This window comes from Delphinapterus leucas, chromosome 11 (genome assembly GCF_059928025.1).
Source record: "Delphinapterus leucas isolate spDelLeu-1000000601 "Yukka" chromosome 11, BTC_Dleu_Yukka2, whole genome shotgun sequence".
Classification (NCBI taxonomy): domain Eukaryota; kingdom Metazoa; phylum Chordata; class Mammalia; order Artiodactyla; family Monodontidae; genus Delphinapterus; species Delphinapterus leucas.
Genome location: NC_143139.1, coordinates 49,411,849 through 49,431,969, shown reverse-complemented (window position 1 = coordinate 49,431,969; position 20,121 = coordinate 49,411,849). Strand labels below are relative to the sequence as shown.

The 20,121-nt window shown below is 42.8% G+C and overlaps 1 protein-coding gene across 8 annotated transcripts in view; it reads right to left on the bottom strand.

Moving 5' to 3' along the window:
- The window catches only part of MON2 (MON2 regulator of endosome-to-Golgi trafficking), a 200,508-nt gene that overhangs the window by 46,572 nt on the left and 133,815 nt on the right, over positions 1–20,121 (bottom strand). For 5 of the 8 annotated variants that reach the window (XM_089919982.1, XM_089919985.1, XM_089919983.1 and 2 more), the window contains one exon: positions 870–1,019. The exons of 2 other annotated variants lie outside the window; for them this stretch is intronic. The gene's annotated coding sequence lies outside the window, so the exon portion shown is untranslated. Of the gene's footprint in view, positions 1–670; positions 1,020–20,121 lie in introns of all 8 variants that reach the window. One more of the 8 variants, XM_089919984.1, reaches the window with a different exon arrangement.

Genomic DNA, 20,121 nt, shown 5'->3' with positions numbered 1-20,121 from the left:
CTGAAATAAGAAAACCATTTCACATACTAACAGGGCATTTTTCGATGATCCACTTTGACCTTTGCCTCTGGGCTTAGCAATAAGAGTGATAAGATGACATTTTTAATAGAACAAAACCCAAAGAATTTAAGCTTAAGGGAACCTAAATCCAACAATGCAGTAGCCATGAACATTTAATTAGTTAATACCTATCTCTTTCTGCAGGGATTTTAGTCCCTGCCTGCATACTAAAATCACCTGGGAGCTTAAATAAAAGTCCTCAAACCAATTAAATCTGAATCCCCCCAGGGAGGGACCCAGCCATTAGTATTTTTGAAATGATCTCCAGTTGATTCTAATGTGAGAACCACTATGTAAAGATATTAAGGACACACACACCAGAACTAGCGTTGGCAGATTTCACAAATAAACAAACAGTATAAGACATCTAGTTAAATCTAAATTTCAGATAAAGAATCTTTTTAAATATAAGTATGTCCCATGCACTATTTTGGACATACTTGTATAATTATTTGGTGTTCCTCTGAAATTCAAATTTAAATGGATGTCCTGTATTTTATCTGTAAAACCTACACAGGACAAAACTGAAAATTAAACAGTAGGGGCACAAATAAAGCTCCACCAACAGAGAAATTTCGCTGGTTAGTTTCTTATCAAAAAAGAAGATCACCTGGAACATAACAAAAAGAAAGTCGTGCCAGGCCAACGCCATCCTGAGGGAGAGAGTTTTCAAGTCCTGGAGGAGGAGGGAGAGCCACAGGAATGTTGCAGGCAGGCTTCCTTAGTGCCTCTGTTAGTTTGCTACGGCTGCCATAACAAAACAAACACCACAGATTGGGTGGCTCAAACAAAAGAAATTATTTTCTCACAATTCTGGAAGCCAGAGGTCCACCGTCAAGGTGTTGGCAGGTTTGGTTTCTCCCGAGGCCTCTCTCCTTGGCTTGGCCTTTTTTGCTGTCCTCACGTAGTCTTTTGCCTGTGTGCATGCGTCCCTGGCGTCTCCTTGTCCACATTTCCTCCTATAAGGACACCAGTCATATCGGACTAGGCCCCACCCGCGTGACCTCATTTTACCTTAATTACCTCTTTAAAGGCTCTATCTCCAAATACAGTCACATTCTGAGGTAGTGTGACCTTGGATTAACAAGTGATTTTTCGGGAGACACAATTCAGCCCATAACGGTGCCCCTCACTGGACTGCAGGCCTGCGGGAGGCTGTGGGGTGGCATGGTCTGATGTCCTCTTCCCAGTGCCACCCTAGCCCAGGAGAGTGACTGCCCCTGAGCTACCAGGCAAATGGAAAGGGGAGTTTCTGAGGAAAGCGACAGGAGGGCAGAAGAGGATCCACTCTTTTCTGGGAAGAAAGGGGTTAAGAGTGATGCCCTCAGATGGGAAGAGGATTAGAGGAAGGGAAGGGGAACATGTTAAACCAAGAGGGATCGTATGCAGAAGAAAGGAATATGAACACACTACCCACTCTTCCGGAGCTTGAGGGCACTAGGAAAGGGAGTAGAAATCATGATTTCTAGAGCCAAGGGGAAAACCGTAGAAACTGACCCCTAGCAACACTGCTGCCTGTTTCCTCTGTCCCTTTTAGGGGGAAAAAATTGCCTCAAGTTTTATGACGCTTTGCACAGGACACAGAGAGGGGCTTGCCCTGTCGTCATTTTATTGAATTCTCGGGCTTGGTCAGCCTTTAAGAACACAGTTCATTGTCTCCAAGCAGCTGACCTGGGTTTTACTGCTCTCGGGCATGAATATGCATGGTAAGGAGCCCCAGATGTGCCTAGGCTGCTGGCAGGTTTTCAGGACTTGAAGGCGCGCAAGCACACGCGCCGGTCTGCTCGGGTTTTAGGCGGTGCCAACGGAAAGAACAGCCAAGAAGTTTCCCTCCTGGGGGTTGTTCCTGCGAGTCCATCCCCGCTGGATGCGTGGGCTACACCTGGCAGGGAGGGCTTGGGCGGGTGCAGAAGGACCTGGGGGAGGACGAAATATTGACCTAGGGTTTTGGATGGGGGTTAAAGCACAGCACTCTCCTATTTTCTCACGTTCCACGTTTGCAAAGAGCTCGGCGGGGAACCAGCTAACAGTGCAAGGGGGAAATCCAGACAAAACCACTGAACTTTTCCAGGGTGGTGAGCCGCTGAGGTTCTTGTGCCCCAGCTTCTGGCACCTTTGTCCCCGGGCCCACCGCGCGCTCTGGGCGGAAGGTCGCCGGCGAGGGCGGCCCAGGGGGCTCACCCGTCCCGAGACTGGCTGCCTGGCCCAAGGCCAACTCCCGCCGCGGCCACTCTCTGCCATTCAGACGTGAGTGAAGGCTCCTTAATAAGAGTGTAAATAAAAACCGGGCTGAGAAATGAGTTTTCCATGCCAGCAATCACCGGCCGAACCTCGGCTGTAAATAGTCTGGCGGAGCCGCGCAGATGGAGTCCCCGCACCTGGGGGATCGGGCCATCTCTGAGCAGCGCCAGGGCCACAGCTGGGCGCAGCCCAGACGCCAGTCCTCCGGGAGGCCGCGCGCCGGGCCCGGATTCTGCAACCACAGATAACGCGCCGCCCGGCGGGCCCCCTCCCCTCCCCCGCACTGGAATCATCCTAGCCTGCTGTGTCCTTGGGAGGGACGGACCGCCAGGGCCCCTAATTTATGGTCATTGGTGTAATAGCTCTAACGTGATTTATCTGACCACAGAGGAGATGGCAAACGCCTGGAGATGATTGATTGGCCGGGCAGGCTTTGTGCATTTCTGATTGGCCTTATTAATTTCGAGCAGAGCTGGGCAGCAGCCTCTTGACTGAGACAAGGAAGTCAACTTGGCAGCAGCCTCTACACAGAGCCAGTTGGGGCCTGGCAAAGGTTTAGCTTTGGCACAAACTGAAGGAATAATGTATTGCTTAAAAACTCGGGGAGTTTGACAGAATGTGCTAGCATACTGATTAAAGCAGATTTAGTTTGAGAGAGGGTAAGGATCTTTTGATTTGACAAATTCCTTCCCCCCCCCACCCTTTGTGTCTGTATAGGCCTTGGGGGTAGAAGGGAGAGCAGGAAGAGGATTTTTTTGTTTATTTTTAATGTTTGAGTGAGGGGCAGGGGGATGCAACACTTACTGCTTAGAAGGGAAGGAATTTGGGGGAATCATGGGGCAAAAACGTATCCAAACATCCTTCTAAAAATGTTATATTTCACAATCATTTGTGTGGGAACAAAGATTTCTTGCCTTTTGAGTTCTCTTCAGACATCACAACTAGTATTTATGGTATATATAAATTACTGGATAAGCACACCAGCATACCACACTTTCACAAGGTCATTACTCTGTGTCACTGTAGTAACTGTCACTTAAATGTCACCCTTGAGTGATGCAACTTAGCCCCTTGAATAAAAGGGACTAAATAAGAATATTGGGGGAGTTACAATATTTAGTGGAAACTATTTCCATATGAATGAATTACAAATTCAGTAGGGGTGAATATGCAATTTAAATGTACACATATTCATTTACTGTATTTATTTGTGCGTGTAGGACTCAAATGTAGACACACAGCACTAGGCAACCCCCCAGTACAATCCTGAACACCCTGTTCCTCAGGGGAACCAGAGCAAAGCCAGAGTGAGAGCAAGGGAACGTGACTGCTCGGGGAGGGGGCAGGTTGGTGTCACACGTGCAGCAGCACAATCACTTCTTTCATTTATAGCTCTAACCAGAAAAACAGACTGCAAGCCGCTGAGTACCAATTTCTTTTGCTGCCTGAACCGATGAGTGGTTGCCTTAAATGTCATTGAGCTGGAAGGCTGTGCATTTCATTCCCTGCCAGGTTACAGGAAGCTTTGAAGCAAATCGAGAAGGCGCCCAGTAATTGTCCTGCCACCTATCAAGGTGGGCAAGTGCAATCCTGCCAGGTAGAATTGGCCCAGTGGGGGATGAGAGCTGCCTGTCATCACCGAGGAATCTCATCAAATGCTGCTTGAGTAGAAATGGAGGTGGCCCGTTGAGTCCTATGACAAGAGCCAAGTGGAGCAGAAGGTAAGGGTTACCTTCCAGAACAACAAAAATGGATTTGGAGGTTAGGAGCGGGGACTTGTTTGGGCCACAGGCCATAGAATGTGCACGCGACACACAGGTCCTGCGTCCAGCTCCCAAAATGTGTAACACATGAAATAAGTCCAGTTAGCAGAGGTATGAAGGAGTGCCGTGGAGAATCAGAGATTAAGAGTCTACAAGGGGGGCTTCCCTGGTGGCACAGTGGTTGAGAGTCTGCCTGCCGATGCAGGGGACACGGGTTCGTGCCCCGGTCCGGGAAAATCCCACATGCCGCGGAGCGGCTGGGCCCATGAGCCATGGCCGCTGAGCCTGCGCGTCCGGAGCCTGTGCTCCGCAACGGGAGAGGCCACAACAGTGAGAGGCCCGCGTACCGCAAAAAAAAAAATCTTTTTTAAAGAGTCTAGAAGGGTCAGGGAAGGTTTTCCGTGTTGACCACTGCACTGGGTCATAAAGGATGAGTAGGAGTTGGTCCAGGATAGAGGGTGAAGGTCATGCCGGCCACGGGTGGATCATGGAGCATAAAGGAAAGGAGGCAAAGAACAATCCTGTTTAGTGCCTGATGAGGATCCTGTGAGTACAGGTTCAAGCTGCATCTCACCTCTTTGTGAAACTAAACGTTTGTAAGATGCTAGAAATTTCACCCCCTAATAAAGATTAGCAGTCAGGTGTCTCCTAACTTTCTCAAGACCATAATGGAAAACCATGTGTTTCTTTAAGCACATCTAGCCGTAATGACTGAAAGCAAACCAAAACCACAAAAGAGAACTAAACTCTGAACTCTGAGTATTAACTGTTTTTAGCTTAAAATAATCCTTCTCCACTAATTTGACATGTGACCCAGAGACAAATACTAAGTGCTGTCTCTCCAGCTTTCCAACTGAACTCCGGTCTCTAAGGACAGACAGGCTGGCAGCGAAGCAGCGGCGTTCCCTCCATCCACACAAAGGTCTGGCTCTGCCCCTCCGCCTTTCCCCACTGGGCTGCTCTCTGGACACTGCAGGAAACTCATCTGTCATCACAACAAAAATCAGCTCCGTTCCTTTGCCGTCTTTTGTTCGCTGGGAAGCTCCCTCCCAGGCCACTCTGTAGACGCTTCTCTTTCTTCCTCAGCCTCCCAGCCTCCTCCTCCCTCTGACCTGCTCGTTGTCAAAGATCGGAGTTATGACTGTGGAACTGACTGCTGCCCTCAGTTAAAGAAAAAAGGAAAGCACCTCCTTTGTCTTACTTCAGTCCACCTCACAGGCTGTGTCTTGTATCAGCTCTAGTTTTCTCTATAAAGATGTAGTGGTACTAATCTTGTCTCAGAGAATACACATTGCCTTAGTTGTGGGTCCTGGGCCATCACAAACAGCATTCCCAAGTCCTCTATTCTCAGATGCAGCCCATTTCCTATCTTACCTGAAAGTAGCTCCGTCCCTTTTTGGCAGTATTGTTTCAATACTTCCCTGTGATTTGGATTTGAGCTTTTTCAGAGGCTTCCCTGTGATTTGGACTTGAGCTTTTTCAGAGGCTTCCTTGAAGGAATCACAGTGCCTGTGTATCAAGGTCAGGAGCCTGTATAGCCCAGGGGCTTGCCAATGGGTCTTGCACTTGTGAACAGCAGTCCTGGGTGACTGACAGGCCTTGGGGTTTTATTTATTCATTTTGCAAACTTTACAGAAGCCCCTTCACTTCTCTTAGGGGATGTGGAGAAGAATAAGCCTCTGGTCTCAGGCCGCAGACCTTACGTGTGTAACGCTCACATGAGAGAGTACAATGAGAGAGGTATGAAGAGAGCTGTGGAAAATCAGAGAACACGTTTAAGCGTCTGCAAGGAAGAGAATCTCTCCCACATGAGTTGGTCATGGCACTGGGTCCGGAAGGATAAAGAGGAATCAAGGGGAGAAGGGGTGGAAGGTCACGCCAGCCACGGATGGAAAGACAAAGCTTAAGTGAGAGGAGGAAAGTAGGACAGGTGGAGAGAAGAGGCAGGGAGGCATCTATGGGGTCGATTAGAAAAGAGAATAAACAAAGGGAAAGATGGACATGGACAGGAGTGAAAAGGGGAACCAGTAATTGTCTCCACTACTACTCAGCTTAAACCCATGCCTTGAATAGCCAGGTGCAGTCCCAGGGCAGACACCATCATGACTATACTATATCCAGTTCACCAAAAGATGTTGAAGCTTCAGCAAACGAGTGACTTAGAATGGTCACAATAAGTTACTAAGAGCATAAGGCAGATATAGAAAGAGGACAGAAAGACCCAGGCATTAAAAAGTTGCGAAGAAAATACACTGAAATGGTATTAGCTCTGGGTGATAGGATTATGAATTATTTTAATTTTCTTCTTTTTAGTTACCTGGATTTTCTGTCCTATGGTGAGCGTGAATACTACTTCATAGGCTACTAATTGAGTAATCTTTAATAAAACATTTCCTGATAAAAGGGTTCCTAAAGTTTATTTAAGTTCACGATAATGGTATCTGATCCTTAAATAGAAAAGCAAAGGTAAAAATCTAGGACTATCTCATTCAGTGTGCAGGCTTTGTACAGATAATTTGGGTTATGTCTCATTTATACGTATGTAAATAGTGCAGCCACCACCATCCTCCCTCAACACACAAGGGCAGAGACAAACCTACAGCCCTCTTAGTATCCCCCGCCCCTAAGGCAACACCTCGCATAAGCAGATGCACATTTAATAAATGTTTAACAAAGGATTCCCAGACCTTCTGACCTTAAAACCAGGACTCTTTCCACTACAAGAGTGATTCTCGTACTTCAGCATGCATCACAATTATCTGGAAGGCTTGTTAAGACACAGAATGCTGGGCCCCACCCCCAGAACTTCAAATTTTATAGGTCTGGGGTAGACCTGAGAATCTGCATTTCTAACAGGTTCCCAGGAGATGCTGATGCTGTTGATCTGGGACCAGACTTGGAGAACCACTGCTCTTTCATACTGTCTGCAGGTGGAAGGATCCTAAGGGCTGCCTGCAGTCACACATACTTTCACAACCATGGCTTGAAAGAATGCTCCAAGAGATACCACGAAGAATCACAGCTAAAATAGCTGGCAGAGAGGTGAAATGACCAAGAATGCTTCTAATTCAACAGCTTATTTATTACATTTTGTCCAGTACTAGGACTCATTGTTTGGTATCTTCAGAGATCATGGACTTTGGTAATGGAGTCCAGAATAGCACACAGGAAATGGAAAATAATGATATGTACAGTGGGATGACAAAACGTGTGGTACTGAGAAGTTCTATGAGAGAGAAGGGAGCGACCAAGGTCAACTAGACTTGAAAGGCAAACTTTACTGAAAATCTAGTTTGAGACCTTGGAGGACGGTATTTAGGGTATTTATTGCAGTAAAGCAGATCACCCCGAAATTTAGCAGCTTAAAGCTACTATCGAGGGACTTCCCTGGCGGTCCAGTGGTTAAGACTTCGCCTTCCAATGCAGGGGGTGCGGGTTCGATCCCTGGTTGGGGAGCTAAGATCCCACATGCCTCGGGGCCAAAAAACCGGAACATAAAACAGAAGCAATATTGTAACAAATTCAATAAAGACTTTAAAAATGGTCCAGATCAAAAAATCTTTAAAAAAAAACCAACAGAAACTACTCTCATTATCTCATGGTTCTGTAGGCTGACTGTACTCAACTAGGTGGTCCTGCCTGGGATCTTTCGAGCAGTTACGGTCAGAGAGTAGCTGGGACTGGACTTGCCTCAAGGCTCAGCTGGGCTGGTTGTCTAACGTGGCTTCTTCACTCCCATGCTGATGGCTCAGCCTCCTCCACGTGGCTTGTCTGCCTGGACTTATTAACGGCAGTTCAGGGCTCCAAGAGATAGGAAACCGCCTGTCCTCTCTTAAAGAGTAGCCCAGCATTGGCAGAGTGTCACTTCTGCCACAGTCTCTTGGTGAAATTAGTCACAGTCCAGCCCAGGTTCAAGGGGGCAGAGGACTATCTCTCAGTGGGGGAGTGGCATGTGCACAAAGAAACTGATGGCAGCCATCTCTGGAGACAAGCTACCACAGATGGGCAGGCAGAGCAGACAACTTAGAGCATGAAGATGCAAGAACCAGATGGGGGCCAGGAGGAGGTCTGAGAGCTTGTATACAAGAAAAATCAAAGGAGCTGAAAACTGAAATGAAGTGTCTGGGTCAGATCTGATAAACAACGGGGGAAATCACTGTAAGTTCTTAGGTAGCAAAGTTGCTTTCACTCACTCAACACACCCACGTGCATTGTTCGCCTGCTGGCATCAGGGTGGAGTGGTGTACATACAAACATACACAAGGCAGGCACGGGCCAGCCGCCACAGATCAGAGTTTAGTGGGAGATGCACGTGAGTGAACAGGCACTTACAGTTCGGTGTGACGACTGCTAACAAAGGGGAAAGTGTAGGGTATTATGAGAACATCTAACTCAGATAAGGAAGCAGGAGGGGAGAAGAGGGGTAGCTCAATTTTTTTCTGTTTTCTTTTTTTTTTTTCTTTCAAGATCCCTCTAACAAAAGTTCCTGGGCAAGATTGGAGGAGGGAAAGACAGAAGCCAAGGAGACCAGTTAGAGCACTGTAGCTAGACAGGTGATTAGAATTAGACACTGTAAATCTCCATCTCTAGTGAATGAAGATGCAGCCCTGATAGGGAGTATGCCTAGAGCATGATGGGCGTTAAAGTTGTCACATCTTCCCTTTTAAAGATTTGGTCCTACCCGATATATAGAGTCATCTGATAAAACTTGCAAAATGACAACAGGTGGTTGGAAAGCACCCAAGGCATTATTGGGCACACCTGGGAGATCACATCAAAGACAGCTGTGTGGAGTGTTCCTTCTCATGCCCCGGAAGCACCTCCCAGATTCCAAAGAAAGAGCTTATTGTACTCTTGGAGGCACAAGGAGTCACTGAGTAACCTTTCGGGGAGGAATTTTGATTTTTTTTGTTCTTGTCTACATTACATAAGCTCATGTCTTCAGGACAACACCTGCAGTAAGTTGCTTATGTGCTGTTCCAAGGAAACAGGACTGCTGATCGTAATCCCAGAGAAATCATTTTCCACCAGAAAGGGGGCTCCACTTGGTCCTCAGAGTGATGGCGCTGGGCCCAGCACCGCTTCCTACATCTAGTGTACCGCCAAATGCACAGTGGAGGATCAATGAATATTTGACTAGCTAGAGTGTATCAAATTTTTAGAGATCACAGATGGCAATGGGGTGAAGTACACACAAAGTACTTAACTCTGCATCCTAAACTCTATGTCAGGAGCTCTAAGTGTGCAGTTAACTATTTAGAGAAATGGAGGAGGTTCTACTGTACTACCGAGGGCACAGGAATAATAGTTACACTGAGCCCTGGTACAGAGTACACTGGAATAACTTTGCTATGGAAAATGGTGACAGCTAAGTCAACAAGATGAGGTGGCATCTCCTGTATGTCACTCTTCCCATTACTGTTTCGAGCCTGTTTTCAGGCATCTCTTTTCCTTTTGTTCTTTGCTTGCTTTCATTCAAGATTCTTCCCCAGAGACTATGTGGGTATGGAAGGGAAGGGAGGGAATTGGTAGGAATGTCCATTTTCCTCTTGCTAGCTTGGGCTTCTGCTAGCTCCCACAGAGCAGAAGAGGGGACCTGGAGAGAAGACCACTGGGGAAAAGAGAAGTGGAGGCAACACGAGGCCCGAGGCAATGTGGGGAAGAGCCCCCCTGGCCCAAGGCAGGGCAGAGGATAAATACTGAGATAGGAAGCGAAGAGACCACTCTAAGCAGCAGGCAGCCAGCAAGCCGGCCAGCCTGGCCCTTTGCTGACTTTCCTCTCCCTTGCTTTTGCTTTGTCATTTCCCTGGTTATGGCACCTTACTTGGAAAGAGAGGAGGAGGAAATTTGGGTTCATCAATTTTAGATATTTAGTTGTTCACAGTTAAATGCTATATTAGTTTTCTATCGCTGCTGAAATATTACCACAAACTTAATGACTTAAAGCAACACAGATTTATTATCATGTAATTCTGGAGGTCAGAAGTCTGAAATGGGTCTCACTGGGCTAAAATCGTGGTGTCGGCAGGACTTTCTGAAGGTTCTAGAAGAGACTACACTTCTTTGCCTTTTCCAGCTTCTAGAGGCAACCTGGGTCCCTATTACACTGTGATTGTATTGGGCTCACCAGGTAATCTGGGATAGTCTCCCTATTTTAAGGGCAGCTGACTAGCAACCTTAACTCCATCTGCAGTCATAATCCTTTGCTGTGTAACCTAACGTATTCATAGGTTCTGGGGATTTAGGATGTGGACATCACAGTGGGAGTGGGTGGGGTTGACCTCAAACACCGTATAACCTTACTGAAACTACACTGTTTCAAATTTTTCCTAGTACTCTTGAAAACCAAGAAGAACTCAACGTCAGTTGTTTGTTTTTCCTCTTATGGGTTTGCTGGAAACAGAAGTAACAATCCTAACCATCTGTCATTTAAACAAGGGAAGATTTATTGCTTTTGACTAAAAAGACACTTGTCACAATAGCAATACTACACCCTTCCGCAAAGACAGAGCCCCTCTTGCAGGGGCTGCAACATCTCATCAGCATGTCACCTGGCTCCACTCTCTTACCTGTGCTGCACAGTTGCTCTTTGCCCTGAAAGGCAGTCAAGAGGATATGACACTGTAACAAAGGGGCAACATACAGATCCACCGGCCTGGGGGACCCAGCCATTTATTTGGATCAGTTTCATAGTTTCTATAGAATGGAAAGGCTATCATGCAGAATGACTCCTGGCCATTTATTTGTCGACTCAAGCAATGTGACACAACTGCTAGCAAGCTTAAGAGGGGTGCTCTAGTCCCAGACAGGCTAGACTTCAATCAACAAGAAAATACTTGGATTGGCTACTGTTTTTGACAATGTTGGTAGACATCACAATTAAGCAGGGGAGATAAAGAGCTAACATTACCAAAGAATAATTTTTTAAGAAAATAATACATTCTGCATTTTATCTTTTTCTGAGCCATTTCCTGAATATTCCTTTAAACTGGCAATAGGACCATTTCCCTGATGACAAAAGGCCGTTCTTTAAGTGGTAAGGTACATATACAATTTCAGGAGCGTAGAATGGTAATGTGTGTGTGTGTGTGTGTGTGTGTGTGTGTGTGTGTGTGTGAGAGAGAGAGAGATTAAGACTGAAATTATATAAGTCTATTAAGCATGTGAAAGAGACTTTAGACTACTTCAAGTAGCTACCATTTATAAACACTCCTTGTGTCAGGACTTTGTTGGGCACTTTAGGTACATTATCTGTGATCCTCAGAACGACCTTTCATTGTAGGTATTACAAATAGGAAACTGAGATTAAGAAATTCACCTGACGCCACACAGCTGTTAAACAGCAGAGAGAGGAAATAACCCTCTGGCCACCTGATCTAAAGCCCTCGCTCCCTCTTGCACAGAATAACTCACTGCTGGATCATCCACGCCTCTAAGGTTAAGTGGTGGCAATGGAAATATGTATCGATAGAAGTTGCACTGCCAAGGCCCTGACGTCATCAGGGTCTGTCCTCACCTCCTCAACCTACTAACTCCCCAGCCAGCACTGACTCCCCCAATTTCCTGATTAGTGACTTGCCTAGAGCCCCATGACGAGTCAGCAGGATGTAACTGTGAGTGTGCCTCTTGTTTCTGGTGCCACATCACTTCTCCCCAGAGGTCAGGGAAACAAGAAGAGGGAAGAAATGAAGAAAGTGAGCAAAAAAGGTGTGGGGGGAGACAAAATCAGCACATTCATTTGTGTAGGAATGAGTAGCTCAGTTTTGCAGATCACTGAAAAAGTTAGACATACTATTTGCCGTGCAAAGACTACAGAGCCACTGCCCTGCCACACTTGGAAACTGATTTTTCCATCATTTACTTGGCCTCATTATTAGACTGCATCCTCAGAGAAGATCTTTTAACTCAAATTCAATATTTGACCAAACCAAACAACTAAAAATGTTAATAAAAACAAACGAAACCAAAATCAAGAAGAGCCTAAATATTAGGGAAAATTCCTTTTGTGAATTAAATTCATTTAGTAATAAATTCATTTTTAAGGTTAGATGGCTTCCTTTTCATTAAGGCTTTGCAAGCTTTTGATTTACAGAAGATGTTACTGTTAATGGAGTTCAATTTTCCTGAGAATTCAGCATCATTTTTAAAGCTGAGAGCGCACACGCGTTCTAATATTATGCAGAAACCATCTCCCAGGCCCCACACAGTGCACACTGCCCAACTGTTGTCGGAGCCAGTCCTGCAGAATTAGTGGTCTCTCTAATTTATCTTATCCCCATAGAAGCTAGTATATTGGAGGAGTCACAGGGATACTCATTAATACTGGCTAAATAAAGAAATGTGTATTTATGTACACATATTCACTGACTCACAGAATTACACAAGCACATTTATTTTTCAAGGCAAAACAATTCAGGTAAAACTGCCCTCCTCTTTTCCCATACCCCTTCTTTCAAAAATTCTCTTCCTTTTAGGTTTTCTTCTTCAACACTGCTATTGACATTAATTTTAATTAGATTAGAATCCTCTACAAAATGCTGGGGAAGAGGAAACAAAAGATACATTTGACCTAGACTCCAAGCTTCACAGATGGTACATAACATGGAGAAGAGCCAGAACAGATTTTAGCACAGCGTTCTACACTATATTCCATCCCTAAAGGATGGCCACTGTCTATTAGAAAAGAACATGAATGGCATGACTTGAGCATCAACTTCAGGGTCCTTACCAAAAATAGACTCAGGCAGCCTACAAAAATGCTTGAAATTTTAGCTAACTCCACAGGCTAAACACTGAAGGTTGCTATTGCAATTATCCAAGTAAAACTTTTGTGTTAACACTTTAGTATTATTCATGTTAATTATCTAGTCACTCTATAAGTCTTTGAAAAAATAAGGTAGGCAAGTTCAGAGTTTGGATGACAGTAATAAAATGCCAGAAAAAGTCTGGAGCATATGGAGAGGCCTGGTGGCGTGGAGGAGGGGCTGGGGGAGTAGAGAGCCCTGGTGAACAAAAAATCAGCAGGAGGGAACTGGACACCATGGGTAAAGATAATGTCACCGCAAGGAAAGAGAATGATAAGGGAAATTAGCATTTACAAAAAAATAATTACACACCAGGTAGGCCCTGTGTTCAGTACTTAGCATATATTAAAATACGAGATTCAAGACAGAAGAGAATTTTTGTGCGTGCTTACAGTCACTCAAGCTACATTCAAATATATTTTCTGTTGTTTTATTATGTGATTTAAAATTACAAAAAAAGGGGGTGGCGTAGAAAAGCAATGAGAATAGTACCTTTTCCTAGAGGAAAAGTACCCTTCCTCTTAGGTCTAAAAACCTGTGAACTAGAGAGACAAATTTTCTGTCCCCCACATACGCAATATACATGGTAGGGTAGACAAGCATAGAATAATCACTATAAATACCCCCATTCAAAAAGGGAGAAAACACCATAGGCATGTGGCAGTCTCTCACCCACAGCAAATCAAACTGGGCACATGCTGCCAATTCCTTGATTAAGGTTCACTTCTATTGCCTGCGATGATTCTCCTCAGCTCTTGGCTCCATCCTGAGTTCTTCTTCCTACTCCATAAAATATTCCTGCCTGTAGAAGTTCTAGGGTCTAAAAGCTTCTTTTCATTTTGAAGCCATCTCTATTCTTTATAGTTCAAGCTAATAGTATTTCTACAATATAATTTTCTTAAAAGCTTTGTAAGTTTCCTATGAATCTTATTGATCTCATTGGGGTTTACTTCATTAGACAAAAGCCACATCAACAAATCTTGTCTACATGGGGCTCCCTGTAAGGCATCACCTTAATTTTTCTGGGGTCTTAATAAAGGATTTCACAGCCTAATCCTTAGTTTCATCTTTACCCTGAGAACTTTTCATGACGGAGCTGTGAATTTGATTTTGTCCTGAGGCCTTTTTTTTACTTTGGGAATATTCTGCTGCAGGAGACTGGTCATCAGAAAAGGGTTTTCTTTTCTAACCCAGCAAGTCCTGACTTTTATATATTTCCTCAAAATTTTGCTTGAAAACTGAATAATTTCTTCTCTAGCTCATCATTATCTGTATTTCATGATATCAGCTAAAAGAAACCAGTTGAAACTTTAAAACTTTAGCTTGGAAACTGTTCAGGCTGATGTCTCAGTTCATTAAGTATTATTTTCTATTTCTACATTATCCTAAGCGGCAGTTTTATTAACAAAAGCTTTTCCTCCAACTTTAATAATTTTTTCCTCACTTTCCTTTAAACCCTACTGACAACCTCAACATCCATCAGATTTCTGCTACTCATCTCTTCAAGGCCCTTCCAACATATGTGGGCAGCTCAGTTGCAAAGCCACTGTCACGTGTTTTAGGTTTTGTTATAGTAATACTCCATTTCCAGGTCCCCAAACCATTTCTGGTTATCTACTGCTATGTAACAAATTACCCCAAAACTTTGGCTTACAACGACAACCACAGTGTTATTATTCTCTCTCATGGTTCTGGGGCTTTACTAAACTTGCCTACATGGTTCTTGCTTAGGGTGTGTCCTAAGCTTGCAGCAGATGGTAGCTGGTACCGGAATCATCTGGGACTTGCATGGTGCCTAGTTTGGGAAGACTTAAAATAGCTGGGGCAGGCACAGCTGGGTTTCCTCAGATCTCTCTCCCTATGTCTATGTGATCTCCCCATGGTCCTTTCAGAATGGAGACTTCAGGGTAGCTGTTCTATAAATGCCATTAGGGTCAAGAGAAGGGAACACAGACTATCGTCACAAATCTGAGTGATGATGGTCAAAAGCAGATCGGGGTCACATACATTCAAATGTATTAAATTATTCCAACATTTTATTCTCCAAGAAAGACCTATTTCTTTCCTCACTTAATGAGAGAAAGGGGGGCGGGGTAAGGGTGGAACCAAATGTTCTATCAGGAGAGCTAAGTTCTAAAGCAGGGGTCAGCAAACTGGCCTGCAGGCCAAATCTGGCCTATGGCCTGTTTTTAGTATTGCCCATGAGCTGAGAATGATTTTACATTTTTAAAGAGGAAGAAGAAGAAGGAGAAGAAGGAAGAGGAGGGGCAGAAAAAGAAGAAAGCAAAGGAGGAGAAACAGCAGCATATGCAATAAAGACCATATATGACCCACAAAGCCTAGAATATTTAATATCTGGCCCTTTACAGGAAATGTCTGTTGATCCCTACTCTAAAGCACTTTCAAATGTTTTCAGATGTTACTACAGATAAAACAGCAAACATACTGCTAGGATGCTTTTAACATATAGAGTTTCCTCACAAAAATAGAGTAGATAGTATAACAACACAGGATCTTGCCCAATCAATTATCCCTTTTCTATTGTATATTCAATCCTGAATCTCCATATTCCCTCTCATTTTTCCTCTATCCACCTGCCAACAGTCTTATGTCCTCATTAATAAGCAATCTTTCTTCCCCTACCACCTCCTTCAAGTTTTGTGTGTGCAATTTTCTTTTCCCCTTGTGTAACTTCTCTCCTCAAAAGACATAAACGTTTGTTATTCCTAAAGAACAGTCAAAAAGGCAACCTATCGAATGGGAGAAAATATCTGCAGCTCATATTTCTGAAAAGGGGTTAATATCCAAAATATATAAAGAATTCATGTAGCTCATTAGCAAAAACAAACAATTTGATTAAAAACTGGGCAGAGGATCCAAATAGACATTTTTCCAAAGAAGACGTACAGATGGCCAACAGGACGTGAAAAGGTGGTCAGCATCACTAATCATCAGGGAAACGCAAATCAAAACCATAATGAGATACTACCTCACACCTGTTACAGTGGTTATTATCAAAAAGATGAGAAGTAAGTGTTGGCGAGGATGTGGAGAAAATGAGATCATTGTGCACTGTTCGTGGGAATGTAAACAGATGCAGCCACTATGGAAAACAGTATAGAAAAATTAAAAATAGAGCTACCAATTCCAGCAATTCCACTTCTGGGTATTTATCTGAAAGAAATGAGAACATGTACTCAGAAAGATAATAGGAACCCCCATGTTCACTGCAGCATTATTTACAATAGCCAAGATATGGAAACTATCTAAGTCTTCATCAATGGATGAATGGATAAAGAAAATGTGGCATATATATATACAATGGAATATTATGCAGCCATAAAAAAGAATGAAATCTTGCCATCTGTGACAAAATGGATGGAACTTGAGGGCATTATGCTAAGTGAAATAAGTCAGACAGAGAAAAAGAAATACCATATGATCTTACATATATGTGGAATCTAAAAAATAAAATTAAATAACTGAATTCAGTTATTCTGGTGGTTGCCAGAGGCAAGGGGTGGGGGGTAGACAAAACGGGTTGAAGGTGCTCAAAAGGTACAGACGTCCAGTTATAAAATAATTAAGTCATGCGGATGTAATGTACAGCACTGTGATTAAAGTTAACAATACTGTATGTTATTATTTGACAGTTGCTAAGAGCACAGATCTTAAAAGTTCTCATCACAAGAAAAAAACTGTAACTATGTGTGGTGATGGATGTTCACTAGACTTACTGTGGTGATCGTTCTGCAATATAAACATATACCAAATCATTGTTGTACACATCAAACTAATATAAAATTATGTCAATTATATCTCAATTAAAAAAAAAGAACAGGCACGCGGGCTTCTCTAGTTACAGCACGAGGGCTTAGCTGCGGTATGTGGGATCTTAGTTCCCTGACCAGGGATCTTAGTTCCCTGACCAGGGATCAAACCTGGGCCCCCTGCATTGGGAGCACGGTGTCTTAACCACTGGACCACCAGGGAAGTCCCAGGAATCTTAATACATTTTTGTTCAAGTTCAAAGCAGTATGAAACACACATAATTGTAGTCTGTTACTCCACCAGAGAGCAATTAGAGATTATTCATTTATAACAGAAAACAGCGCTACAACTACATGTATGATCTAAACTGCCAGTGTCTGTGGACACTTTTTAGTTCCTAGTTTACTTTTCTGTGACATTTGACACTATTTGGCCTTCTGAGAAACCTTGACCTTCATGATAAAACACTCTCGATTACATAATAACGGAACTAACACTCTCAATTATATTTGAAACCCAGCTAAAGGCAAACAGAACGGTATATTTTCAAAAGAGCTGTTTGAGGTGGAATAAGAAGAAAGAGCTAGGAACTTACCCTGTAAAATCAACACAAGGCTCCTATCTTGGGTTTGTTTGTTCATAACCAAATCTGTACTGTTGGGCGTCAACGGTGCAGTTTAAAAGGATCCTATCCACAAATTTAGTGCCCAGAAGTCTGTGTAGGCACAATTCCATTACATGTGCACAGAACAGCGCTTTTAAAGAAAGATAACTGCAAAATGAAAATCTAACAACAAAAAATAACTCTCAACTTCAGATAAAAAAGCATACTCTATTCCATGTAAAACTAATATTTCTCTTAAACAAATTCAGAAAACACCTCAACGTATTACAGCAGATAATACAAGGCTAAAAGGTAAGACAGCCAGAGTATCACTGAATATCAACCACAATTGTAATGCTCATCTCCAAGACTCCAATGCCACTTTTAGAATGACTACTAGAGACAACAAACATCAAGACATCTAAATTACAAGATCTATTCTAAGTGTTCCGTACTTCCCTCCCCTCAGCTCTTTCACCCACTTTTTCTTCTGCCAGGTCTCAAAGGTAACCTAGGTCACTAATGCTTTTCTCACCTGCCCACATTTTGATTCTTAGGCACTTCATGTTCTACCTTTTCTAAATGCATTGACCTTCGGGGCAGTGACGTAGCCATACAATTATTCTGCTTTCCCCATGGTGCCTAACAGCAATATCCTAACAAAAACACTTAGTGAATTGTGTTAGACAATCATTCAAGTGATTTTAATATTTTTGCCTGAATTGTCTAGATTTCAGTGGCACCAATGACTTTTTAGATTTTACGACAATGGCCATAATTGTCCTCTTGGGTATTACCGATCTGGCCTAATTCACTTTTGAAGGCGACTGTCCTATTTTCCTTTTGTTGCAGAAATTATAGAAGGAGTGTTCAGTGGGGGAAGTAGTACCTCTCCTGTCAGTTCTCCCCCACCCCCACCTCCCCACTATGGAGGAGGTGAGATGTGACATACGAGAGGGAGAAAGGCTGGGTAGCCATGAAGAAATCCCAGGTTTCCTGGCACCTAGTTCCCATACACTGAAGAGCTTCTCTCTGCTGTCAGGCTCCTCTGGCAAGAATTCTTTGGGGCCACTCCACAGACACAATGTCTTGAGTACACCCTGGCCCACCTACCAAAAGGCAACTGTTATGTTTAAACAACTTATAAACAAAAGCTTTAGTATATGAGATTAACAATCAGGAATTCTGACTTTGGGGCATGAAGCAAAACTGCTTCCCAAGAATCTTCTCCAGGTGTCTCATACACAAAATTAACATCTACATTTCCAATAATTGAGGATGACATTTATTAAAATGTTATTACCATAACTCAGCTTTCCTTTGATCTGGTACTTATTGAGGACACCCAAACACTGCCTTATTCTTTCCCATCTGTGGCTTTTTGCTAATACAAATTACTTAAATGCCTGACAACGGATCAACAAAAAAAGTCAATTGTGCCAAGTAAATGTCAAAAACATCAAGATTGGAAAGTTGCACTTTTGATAAGGCAAATTCATCTTGTAGGAAACTGTCAACAGTAAAAATGTTCAGTAGATAATTTTCATCGGTGTGTACAGAAATGTAAAAGTGAAATGCAAAAGTGAAAGGCTAATTGTTAATACTGGAGATTAGAGCAGAAATATAACTATGGTACTAAAAACAAGTTGGCTGAGGGCAGTATTTTCTCTTGTAATTTAGCAAACAAGAATAACATATAGAAGTACCTTTATATCCAACAACAAAATGTTCCTACTATGTGGGCAACATACAGTTCTGGATGAAATTTACTTTAAAAGCAGAAGATAAACTGTGAATACTTTATCTGTATACTTCAGCTTCCTATCTGCTGATCCGTTAAAGTTCAATAAATTACTGGCAGAATCTGTAGTACTTTTGGGCACAAATTAACAACTGTTGATCCCCTATAAAATGTTAAAAAGCATAGTGGGAAAGATGACCTGTCGGATGAGAATTAGCATGGCTGGCTGAATGGAGTATTTTGGAAAATGAAAATTATTATACTACAATTAGAATTTTATTAGTTTCTCCATAAATCAAGATTTGACGTAGCACCCAAAGATTTTCATCATTTAAAAGAATTGGCATTTAATAAAGACCTGAATTTTCTTTGATATCAAGAAAGCAAACTCCAAGAGCCAACTCTCAAATATTTTATGCATTTTAAGATTCAACGTAAGGTTCTATACTGTCCTTCCCACAATGAGGCAGCTCCATCCAGATGAGATCAGATTGAGCAAAGTTCTCTCTCAAAGCTAAACCAAACCAAACCAAGGCATACTTATTAGATAACTTTTGAATTACGAAAGCATCAAACTCCTCCTGAAGGGGACAAAAAGGATTCGGTTGGCTTTAGTTTTTTCTCTTTATATGTGCCTTTTTCTTAGTAAAGAATTGCCTTAGTTTTTTTCAATTATGCATCAAAAATTAAACCGCAGAATGTTTGTGATTACATCACAAAGCTAATTATTCTGCACAAATCAAAACCGGATCAGTTTTCTAAGAAAAGTACTAAAATTTACCACCAATTTCTCTCAGTGAAATTATAATTTTAGAAATACAATCATCTTTTCCACCCAGACTTCAGGGTATTTAAAATACCGAGTAATTTCATTAGTTTTCCAAACTACATTTTCTTTATAAAAATTGGATCTTCCTGCTTGGCGTAGTGGTCCCTCACAAATCAAAATGGGCAATCTTAGATGTTAAACTCAAAGTATCCAGAAACCACACTTCTAGCTCCTACCTAGATCCTTTTCTCCCACACTGAAATGCAATGATATAAATGATTACAACATGAGAATCAAAAGCCAAAAAATCCCACCACACCGGCAGAATTTGAGCCCCCAAAGTTAAACTAAAAAGAAAGGGAAAAAAA